Source organism: Amblyomma americanum, chromosome 1 (genome assembly GCF_052857255.1).
Source record: "Amblyomma americanum isolate KBUSLIRL-KWMA chromosome 1, ASM5285725v1, whole genome shotgun sequence".
In the NCBI taxonomy this organism is placed as follows: Eukaryota; Metazoa; Arthropoda; class Arachnida; order Ixodida; family Ixodidae; genus Amblyomma; species Amblyomma americanum.
Window position 1 is genome coordinate 528,020,343 of NC_135497.1, and position 9,549 is coordinate 528,029,891.

Genomic DNA, 9,549 nt, shown 5'->3' on the forward strand with positions numbered 1-9,549 from the left:
GCGCCTGCCGAACAAATGCAGGAGAGGGCGTTTCTTGCGAACTATCTGCGCGCTCCGCTTCACTTCTGTCCCCATCAAAATCCGCGCTTTCCCTTTCCTCATTTCGTGAATACTGAACCGGTGCCGACTTGAGGCGATTTGCGTGTATCCTTATCAAACGCCGGTTCACGTCTCGGACTCTGAAGTTTACCGGAGAAAGCTTCTCGACAACCTCGCACGGTCCTCTCCACTTCGTCTGGAACTTACGAGCTAGCCCAATCTGCCTTTGGCAGTTTTCAATGTACACGCTGTCCCCCACATCAAACGGCGCGTCTCTAGCACTGCGATCGTGCACCTCCTTCCTGCGCTTCGCCGCTTTCTTTAAGGACTCCTTTGCGATGTCCCTCGCCACTTGCAAGCGCGATTCTAGCTCAACCTTATAGTCGTCCAGTGAAGCGTATGGGACACGACGGGGGCCCTCTGGCACTTCACTAGGCTGGTCCGGGTCTCGACCGTAGAGGAGAAAGAATGGCGATTCGCCCGTGCTCTCGTGTGCTGCGGAATTGTAGGCAAACATTGCATACGGGAGCCACAAGTCCCAGTCCCGCTGGTCGCGCGAAACAAAATGCGACAGGAACCCGGCCACGGTTTGGTTCAGTCGCTCCACCGCGCCGTTGCAAGCCGGATGGTACGGTGTTGTCTGCTTCTTAGCGATCTTAAGCAGCTCGCAAACTCTCCTCATTATCTGCGACACGAAGTTCGTTCCCCGATCTGTCAAGAGTTGCCTCGGGGGTCCATGTCGGAGCACGATCTGTTCGACAAATGCTCTTGCAACCGTGTCTGCCTTCTGATCTAGGAGTGCTACCGCTTCCGCGTATTTTGAAAGGTTATCGAGAAATACTAAAATGTACCTGTTTCCGGAAGTGGTCGTGGGCAATGGGCCCATTATGTCCATACCTGTCCGCTCGAAGGGAGCCGAAACCTCAGGGAACGGCTGAATTGGAGCTGGTCTTCGTCCCTTGGGTGTTTTTCTTTCGAGACAGGAATGACACTTCGCACAGTAGTCTCTAACATCCTGTCGCATGCCACTCCAGAAGTACAAACGCTCCACACGCCTGCATGTCTTCGCTACGCCAAAATGACCGGCGCATGGCGCATCGTGAAACGCGCGAAGAACCCTTTCTGTCCACGACCGAGGTATGACGACTCTCTCCCAAGCGGTTTTCTCTGGTCTCCCTTTCCTGGTTGCCCTCGTGCGCCGACACAGGGTGCCGTCTTTGCCAATGAAATAACCTAGCTGTTCGGGGTGAGACGGTGCGCCCTCTAAGCTTTCGATTATTCGCTTCAGTTCAGGATCTTTGCACTGCTCTGTGCCTAATTCGGCGGGGTCGACTACGGGGACAAACTCATCTATAGCTGCCACGGCAGCTGTGCGGCTGAGTGCATCAGCATTCAGATGTCTCTTTCCTGACTTGTGCTCCACTTCAAAGCAGTATTCCTGCAGGTGTAGATTCCATCTAGCGAGTCGCGAGCTAGGGTCCCTGACACTCATCACCCATTTCCGAGGATGGCAGTCTGTGACTAGCTTGAATTTGCGGCCGTAAAGGTAGCATCTGAAGTGCTTTACTGCCCAGACAACGGCGAGGCACTCCCTTTCCGTAGCTCCGTACTTTTGCTCTGTGGGGCTGTCGGCTAGCAAAAGCAACGGGATGTTCTTTGCCCTCGATAACCTGAGATAGCACGGCACCAACTGCGAACTTTGACGCATCTGTGGCCATAACGAAGGGCAAATTAAAATCCGGGTCGCGCAACAGCGGTGCACTCATTAGCTTCCTTTTCAGGGGCCCAAAAGCATCCTCCGCGTTTTCGTCCCAGCGAAAGGCGACATTTTTGGCTGTTAAGGCGGTGAGCGGCTTAGCGTGCTTGGCGAACTCCTCTATGTGCCTTCGGTAGTAACCGATCAGGCCGAGAAACTGCCGGACCTGGCGGACGCTAGTCGGGGATGGAAAATCCGAGACACACCTTAGTTTCTCAGGGTCCGGTCGCACGCCGTCAGCTGAAACAACGTGCCCAAGGTATTTCACCCCGTTTTTGATGAATTGGCACTTAGAGGGCTTCAGCTTGAGACCCGCTCCTCTTAGTCGCACCAAAACCTGCTCAATATCGCGCAAATGGTTCTTAAAACTGTCACTGTATATGATTATGTCATCCATATACACGAAGCACAACCTCCCCAGAAGACCTGCCAGGATAACATCAGCGGTTCTCTGCCAGACAGCAGGGCTGTTGGCCAGACCCATCGGCATTCTTTTCCATTCATAGTGCCCTGAGGGCGTGTTGAATGCCGTTTTCTCGGCATCTGCCGGATCCATTGCTATCTGCCAGAATCCCGCCGCCATGTCCACTACCGTGAAGTACCTGGCAGAGCCCAGCTGAGAAAGCGTCTCCTGTATATTGGGGATGGGGTATGGATCGATGCGAGTTACGGCATTTAGTTTGCGGTAGTCCACTACCAATCGATACGAGCCATCTGGCTTTTCCACCAATAGTGCTGGTGCTCCCCAGGGTGACTTTGAGTGTTCGACAATGCCGCGATCAATCACGTCCTGCACCTGCCGCTCCATCTCCTCGCGTTGGGAGTAAGGAATCCTGTACGCACGCTGGTAAACGGGCGATAAAGTGCCGGTTTCTATCCTGTGCTTTATAACGCCACAGCAGCCCAAATCCAGGTTGGACGCGGCGAATACCTCCGAGTAGTCGTTCAGCAAACCAGCCAGAGCCTCCCTCTCCCTGGATTTTACGTGAGAAAGATCGAACGACGCCTTTGGAGCAGCCGAAGGACTAGCATGCTCTACAGTTGCGAGTACCGTATCGGTGGACTCACGTTTTTCTGTCGCAGAGGTGAAGAAAGCCAATGTTTTGTTCTTGGGAAGGCTCAGTGGCTGCTGGCTACAGTTAACCACCCGCAGGGGCACTCTGTGGGCGTCATTAACTGTCACGAGGCACGCGGCTGCCTTCAGGCCATTGCTGAGAGAGTCGACCGGCTCAAGCACTCCCACGGCGCCGCTCTCTACATCTGAAGGCACACACGCGTACAAAATGTGCTCCGACCAAGGAAGGACGACCGCCTCATCGACCAGCCTGACGGCAACCCGCGAATATACCTTCTCCAATGATCCCACTGTTTGACGGGTGTCAATATTGGTAATGCGAATCTCAGCCCCTCTCCTGTTAATAATAATTGGTTTTTTGGGGAAAGGAAATGGCGCAGTATCTGTCTCATATATCGTTGGACACCTGAACCGCGCCGTTAGGGAAGGAATAAGGGAGGGAGTGAAAGAAGAAAGGAAGAAGGAGGTGCCGTAGTGGAGGGCTCCGGAATAATTTCGACCACCTGGGGATCTTTAACGTGCACTGACATCGCACAGCACACTGGCGCCTTAGCGTTTTTCCTCCATAAAAACGCAGCCGCCGCGGTCGGGTTCGAACCCGGGAACTCCGGATCAGTAGTCGAGCGCCCTAACCACTGAGCCACCTCTCCTGTTCAAAAACGGAACTTTTGAGCCGCCCGCATTAACCTCTTCCTCAGAGAATGAGACTACTACCTTCCCTTTTCTCAAAAAATCCTGCCCTAATATACCTGACACTCCGTTTGGCAGAGACACCGTGTCCGGGCATACGTAGCAGGGGTGCTCCAATGCAATTCCGCCGAGAGAGAAGTGTAACCGGTAGAGTCCACTTATGCCAAAAGGATCCCCCGTTATGTCTACAAATTTGGTTGCCATACCACCAAACGCTTCCAACACCTCGCGGTCCCCCTTCCTTCGAAGCGTGTTAAAACTGCTCTCCTTGAGGGCCCTGTCACACTAGCCCGACACGCCGCCGACGCCGACCCGACAAAGACACCAAAGATCGGCCAACCCGGTCGGCAGACCTGTCTGTGGCAGACCAAGCTGTCACACTAGGCCGACAACGACACCAACTCGTCCAACGACCAGATGTCTTCGTAGTGTGACATGCTTTGACGCCCGCGACGCCGACAAACCGGTCTGCCGGCCGTGTCGTCGCGAGATCGGTCGCCGAGCAAAAACATCCACGAGACACGAACACGATTTCGCTATAGTACTGTTTGTTTAAGTTCATAACAAGCTCTGGGATAGATGAATGTCCAAAAAGGTATCATTACTGAGGATCGTTGGCCAATGCCAAGGTGCTGGTTGTAGTGATAACTACGATACAAGCAAATTTCATCCTATAGCCGCCTGCTGCTGCTGCTGCTGCTGCTGCTGCTTCGTTCGGCTCGCCTGACGTCTGCTAGATCCGCTGCTGAAGCCGTCGCGGAAATCGAGCATAACTATTTTATTATGGGACAGGTTGGTGTGACTAGGGGAGTTCCTTTATTACTGCGCTGGCTAGTTCCAAAGCTCCCTGAGCTGCGGCATCGATGCGAAACCAGCTAGGCTTAGCGACGAGTACGGCAGCCGGGAAGCAGCGCAGTTCGTCGCCCTGGCGCTCCCGCAGGCGTCGTCGTTGCCGAAAGCGCGGCTGTTGCGCAGGCATGGTGTCATTGCTCGAATATAGCATGCGGCCTTTCTGATAGCATGACTGTTTCGTTTTTTTTTTCTTCTTGTGCGAACGTGAAATAAACCGAGCCTGCTCGCCGGCAGGCCAGCATGGATCACGTCCGCCGCCGTAATAAAAATCAGCTTAAGATTGTTTTTGACGTAAGCAATAAACGCTGAGACTGAAAAATGTGACAAATGTATCATTTCTGAGGATCGTTGATCAACACCGAGTTGCTGGTAAAAGCACCAATTTTGATAAGAGCAAAATTTCTCGCCAGAATCGCCCCGCAAGCTGCCGCTGGCCCGCCGTTGTGGTCCGGCTCGCCTGTCGCCCGAAGCGGTCCGCTAGCTCCGCAGCCGAAGGTGTCGCGGAAATTGACCATAATTTTAGTTCATGGTACGATTATACTGTTAACAGCCATTCGATATTAAGAGATATAGCGCAGGCTACTTGCGAAGCGGCGTCCGCTGCGCCAGGCAGCAGCACAGTTCGTCGCCTGGCGGGACCGCGGGCGGTGCCGTTGCCGAAAGCTCGCTACTAGCGCAAGCATGCTTTGTCGCTGCTCGTGTATAGCAGGCGGTCTTTCTGATAATATGGCTATTTTGTCTTTTCTGGTGCGAACATCAACACCAAGCCAAGCAGTAATCAGACCGCTGCGGGTGGAAAAGCGTACACTTTGAGCTCGAGTGCTTGAGTCGAGCGGCGCAACGATGCTTGCTGCTCCGTGTGTCCCTGCTTGCAGTGGGGCTGCAATGCGCAAGCAGCGACCGGTGCATCGCGCCGGCCGAGTTTTCGCACATGGGTCGCCTGCTTTACTTCTGTCGCGAGTGTAACACTGCGGAGTGCTTCTTATCAGCACCTCTGAAGGAGGAAAGTTGCTCTGTTCTCCATGGCGTCGTGGGTATGGCACTAGCTTCGCATTCCAGTTCGAATCCGCGTGGCCGGAATTTTTTTCTTTTTATTATTTTAGCCTTAAATAATCTCTCCCGTCCTGTTTACCCGCGAGCAACTGAATTTATTTTTCGAGCCATGCCTTTCTGACCCAGCAATAAGTGCCGCTCAGTACTGGGCTGCCCTCAACCTAGGTTCATAATCACGATTGTTAAAGAGTTTGTTTTACTATGGTGGGATTTATTTAAAAGAGTTAAAAATGAAGCGTCCCGGCCCATGAATTTCGCATAGCAGGAATTGACAAAAGAGTGAGAACGAGAAAGGGCCATGTCGGCGGGAGGTCTCGCACGCTGTCTCGCTAGTGTGACATGGGAGTTGGCGGACCATCGGCCAACTCCGTCTTGTGGGAGACATGGCGCCGACGCCGACAGTCGGCCGACTGTTTTAGTCGGCGCAGTGTGACATAGAGCCAGACATCACGACGACATGGTTTTGGCAGACCAAGTCGGCCGACTGTTGGCCTAGTGTGACAGGCCCTTAAGCTATGTCACCTTTGACCCCGTACCTATCAACAATTCCATGCAACAACCATTTAACTTGCAACGCACAACAGGGCATGCCTCGTCGGCCACACAAACCACCACCACCTCATCATCCACTGCTCCCTCCCCACGCTCCTCAGGATGGGGAGGACTATCTAGTTTTTTGTCTCGGTATCTGGAGCCCCGCTGTAGGCTTGCTTAGGGCGTGTCTCGCCTGCTTCTCTTTGTGGCTCCCCACGGCGCACGTTTTGGCTGAACCTGGAGATGTGACCGCGACCCTGGCAAGCGAAGCATACGATTTCTTCAAAATCTCGCATACCGCGCCTGTAGCTTTGTGGCGGTCTCCGGTTTCTAGCGAATGGGCGCTGTTGAGCGCGCGCTTCAACCTGGCGTTCCACATGCTGAGATAGCAGCTGTTCTAAGCGATCTAACCGCTCTGTCAAGAGAGCAACCTCAGGGTTGAGCACCGCTCTCTCTATGACGCGTACTCTCGCTGCGGCTGTCGTTAACGCCTCATTTCGTTCCTCATCCAATGCGGCCGCCACGGCTTGGTCGAAATTGCTCGGCTTGCGCGAGAGCACGAACCGGCGCACGGGGTCTGGCAGACCAGCCACGAACAAAGCGGTCATTTCCTCTTTAAGTAGATCCTCCCCGTATTTCTTCCTTAGCTGATCTCCTTCCTCCTCCCTGCTTAACGTATCGCGTGCTAGGCGCTGAAGCCGCGACGCAAACGTTCGCACGTCCTCCCCTACCATCTGTCCGGCGTCACGAAACCTCTGTACCCGCACGTGGCGTGGTTCAGTGTCGAAATGCTCAAACGCGAGCTTCTTAAATTCCGCAAATGATTTTGTGGATTTTACTTTTTCGTCTCGCCATGCAAAATCATGAGCAGCTCCTGCCATCTTACACCTCGCCATTCCCAGCATTTGAGCATCGGACCATCCCCCCATTTTCCCAATCTCTTCTAGCATGGAAAAGAAATCGCAGATTGGAACCCCTGTCTTATCTCCCGTAAACGTCTGAATGACGCTTCCTAATGCCAGCATGCTTGCTCCGAGTGACGGCTGTGGAGTGGGAGCTCCCTCAGATACAGACATTTTTTTTTCACTCAAGCCCTCCGGTGCCTCAAGCCTCTCAAATGGGGGTAAAAGTCCCACAATCAGTCCCGTGATTCCCTTTTGATTACAATTTTGAAGTCATGAATGTCGCAGCATTCAGAGGACATTTGCTTTTGAGACCCCACTTCTGACACCAGTGTGACGACCCCCCCCCCCCATAATGCGCAGGACCACACGGGACGGAGAGGCAAAAAGACACCGTATGTCTCAGTTTAAACAAACAGATATATTCAATAATTATACATGATTATGATTGTACATCAGAGGCTGGTGTGTCCGAGCTTACGTGCCGACGAATTCATGGGGACGATGAAGGGGCTCCGGAGTTGAGCTCGAACGGTTGCTGGCAGAAGCTGCACGCCATCGGGCTTCGGCGCTGAAGGCCCCCTTGGCGAACGATGTCGTCCTCAGCGTCCTCTCTTCCGTACTCCTTGTCGATTTTTATATCCTCTTATCCCCACATTCCCTAGGGTGAGGACGCCCACGCCGAAGTGGGAGGGGCCTAGGGCTTTCACTTGGGTGCACAAACACACCACCGCACTTATGGTCTCGCCCCCGTCACGTGTTGAGTCCGAGGGAAAGAAGGTTGTCGTCGAGGTAGCGTCGGCTGTGGTAGACGGTCTCTGGCCCGCTGACGGTTCCCGCGGGTCACCGACCTCCATTCTCCATCAAATGACACTCGCCACTCAAGGCCGGAACGCGGGGTCACTAAAAGGCCGGGAAAGTGGTCCCTTGTCCTGGGATGTGCTCGGGAGGGTTGGGGATGATGCCCGCCGTCTTGTCACGGGGCCAGGCCCGCCGAAACGAGGCCCCTTTGTCCCCGGCACGGTCACGGCAATTGGGGAAGATAACGCCCGTCTCCCCGCGGCGGCGGCGGCGGCGTTCGACACGTGCCGACACTATGGAAAGGGGGTCCGGTTGTGCTTAAACCCCTTAGTTTTGGTCGTTCACTCTCAACGAGTATGGCTCGGTAATTGGACGCAGCTGTCACCTGGGTCTTTTCCGTGCGGTCCATGGCGGCAGGCCCGAAAGCAATCCCACTCAAGTTGCTTGCAGCCATATACAGTAGAAACATGTGTGCTGGCTGCTTCCAAAACGAGACCGGCTGTCGCCGATCTCCTCTCTTCCAGCTGAATTGTTTTCCCTTGAGTGCTTTCGCCGCCACTGGGGGCTCCGCCTACGCCGCGCCGTCGAACGCGGACCCTCGTAGCACACACAAGGAACGTCACATATCTATAGACGCTGGTTACACGCTTCAAACAGGCACAAGCAGCGGTAAAGCAAGGTTCTGTATGCAAAAAAAATTGGCAGTGGTTAGCTCGGCTATGCCAGGATATATGTAGCGAGAAGTACGTTTCCCTGGCTGAGCTTGTTGTTGTCACTGTTATTTCAGAAATGAAAGACATTGGGTATGCTCATCTTTTATTCATTTTTCTTGACAGAGACGGAGACCGTTCGATGATCTTTGCAGCCGTCTCAATTTTGTCGATACAGTATTTCGATTTGGTACAGCCCCTTCAGTATACAAGCTCTATTGTAGTTCCCCATTGTGTAGTCTGGACGTGAGGGTCCAAAGCTAAAGTCAAACATTTCTTTCAGACACTGGCTAAGAGAGTCCTGTTTCCTGTTGAAATCACCCAAAGTCACACACAACTGTGAAATCGTGCCGTAGGCTGGTATACACTTGGCAACCACGTCAATCGTCTGCTTGACAGATGTTCCCGGTGCCACATAGACTCATTGGATGATAATGCCGCTTTCCGAAAGCCGAAGACAGCAGGCTTCACCATTATTCACCGTGATCGAAGGGGGATGTCTGACAGCGGTGATACCTTGTTTCACGTACACACAGACACCAGCGTTCTTTAGTTCAAGCCAAATACCAGGCGACAACCTCAGGATCGCAAGAGTTAATATTCTCTTGTCTATGCCGCCGTTTAGCAGCGACTGGACTCTCCTTCTCTGCATGCATGTCAAACGTTGCAATACAGACGCCCACTACATCTCCGCCTTTTATACGCAATCCTGCGCATGCGACGCGGGGTTCGGCTGATAGAGCGGCATGCAGCGAGGCGGCCACGAAGAACGCGGCGCAGCTGTGCGGTCTCTCTGGTCACCATGGTATCGGCGCATGCGCAAAACTGCTCATCCACGTGACGTCACGCTCGGCTCTGACGGTGGAGCGGGCGCGCGGCCGAGGCGATGGCGAAGCGCACGCCGCACTTTGCTCCTCTTCGGTTGCCATGGCAACGGCGCATGCGCACAACTTTCCTCTTCCATGTACCGCGAATCGCTCGACTGGTACCCCAGTGTAGCTCCCGCTACAAAACAAAGCGAGCGGGTCCCTCGCCGTTCACACTGGCGTGAACGCTGAAAAACAAATATAAATCGCAGTTTTATTATAATCCACGCCAGTTACGATCGCTGAAGTGTTGCAAGACACCCATAGAAGT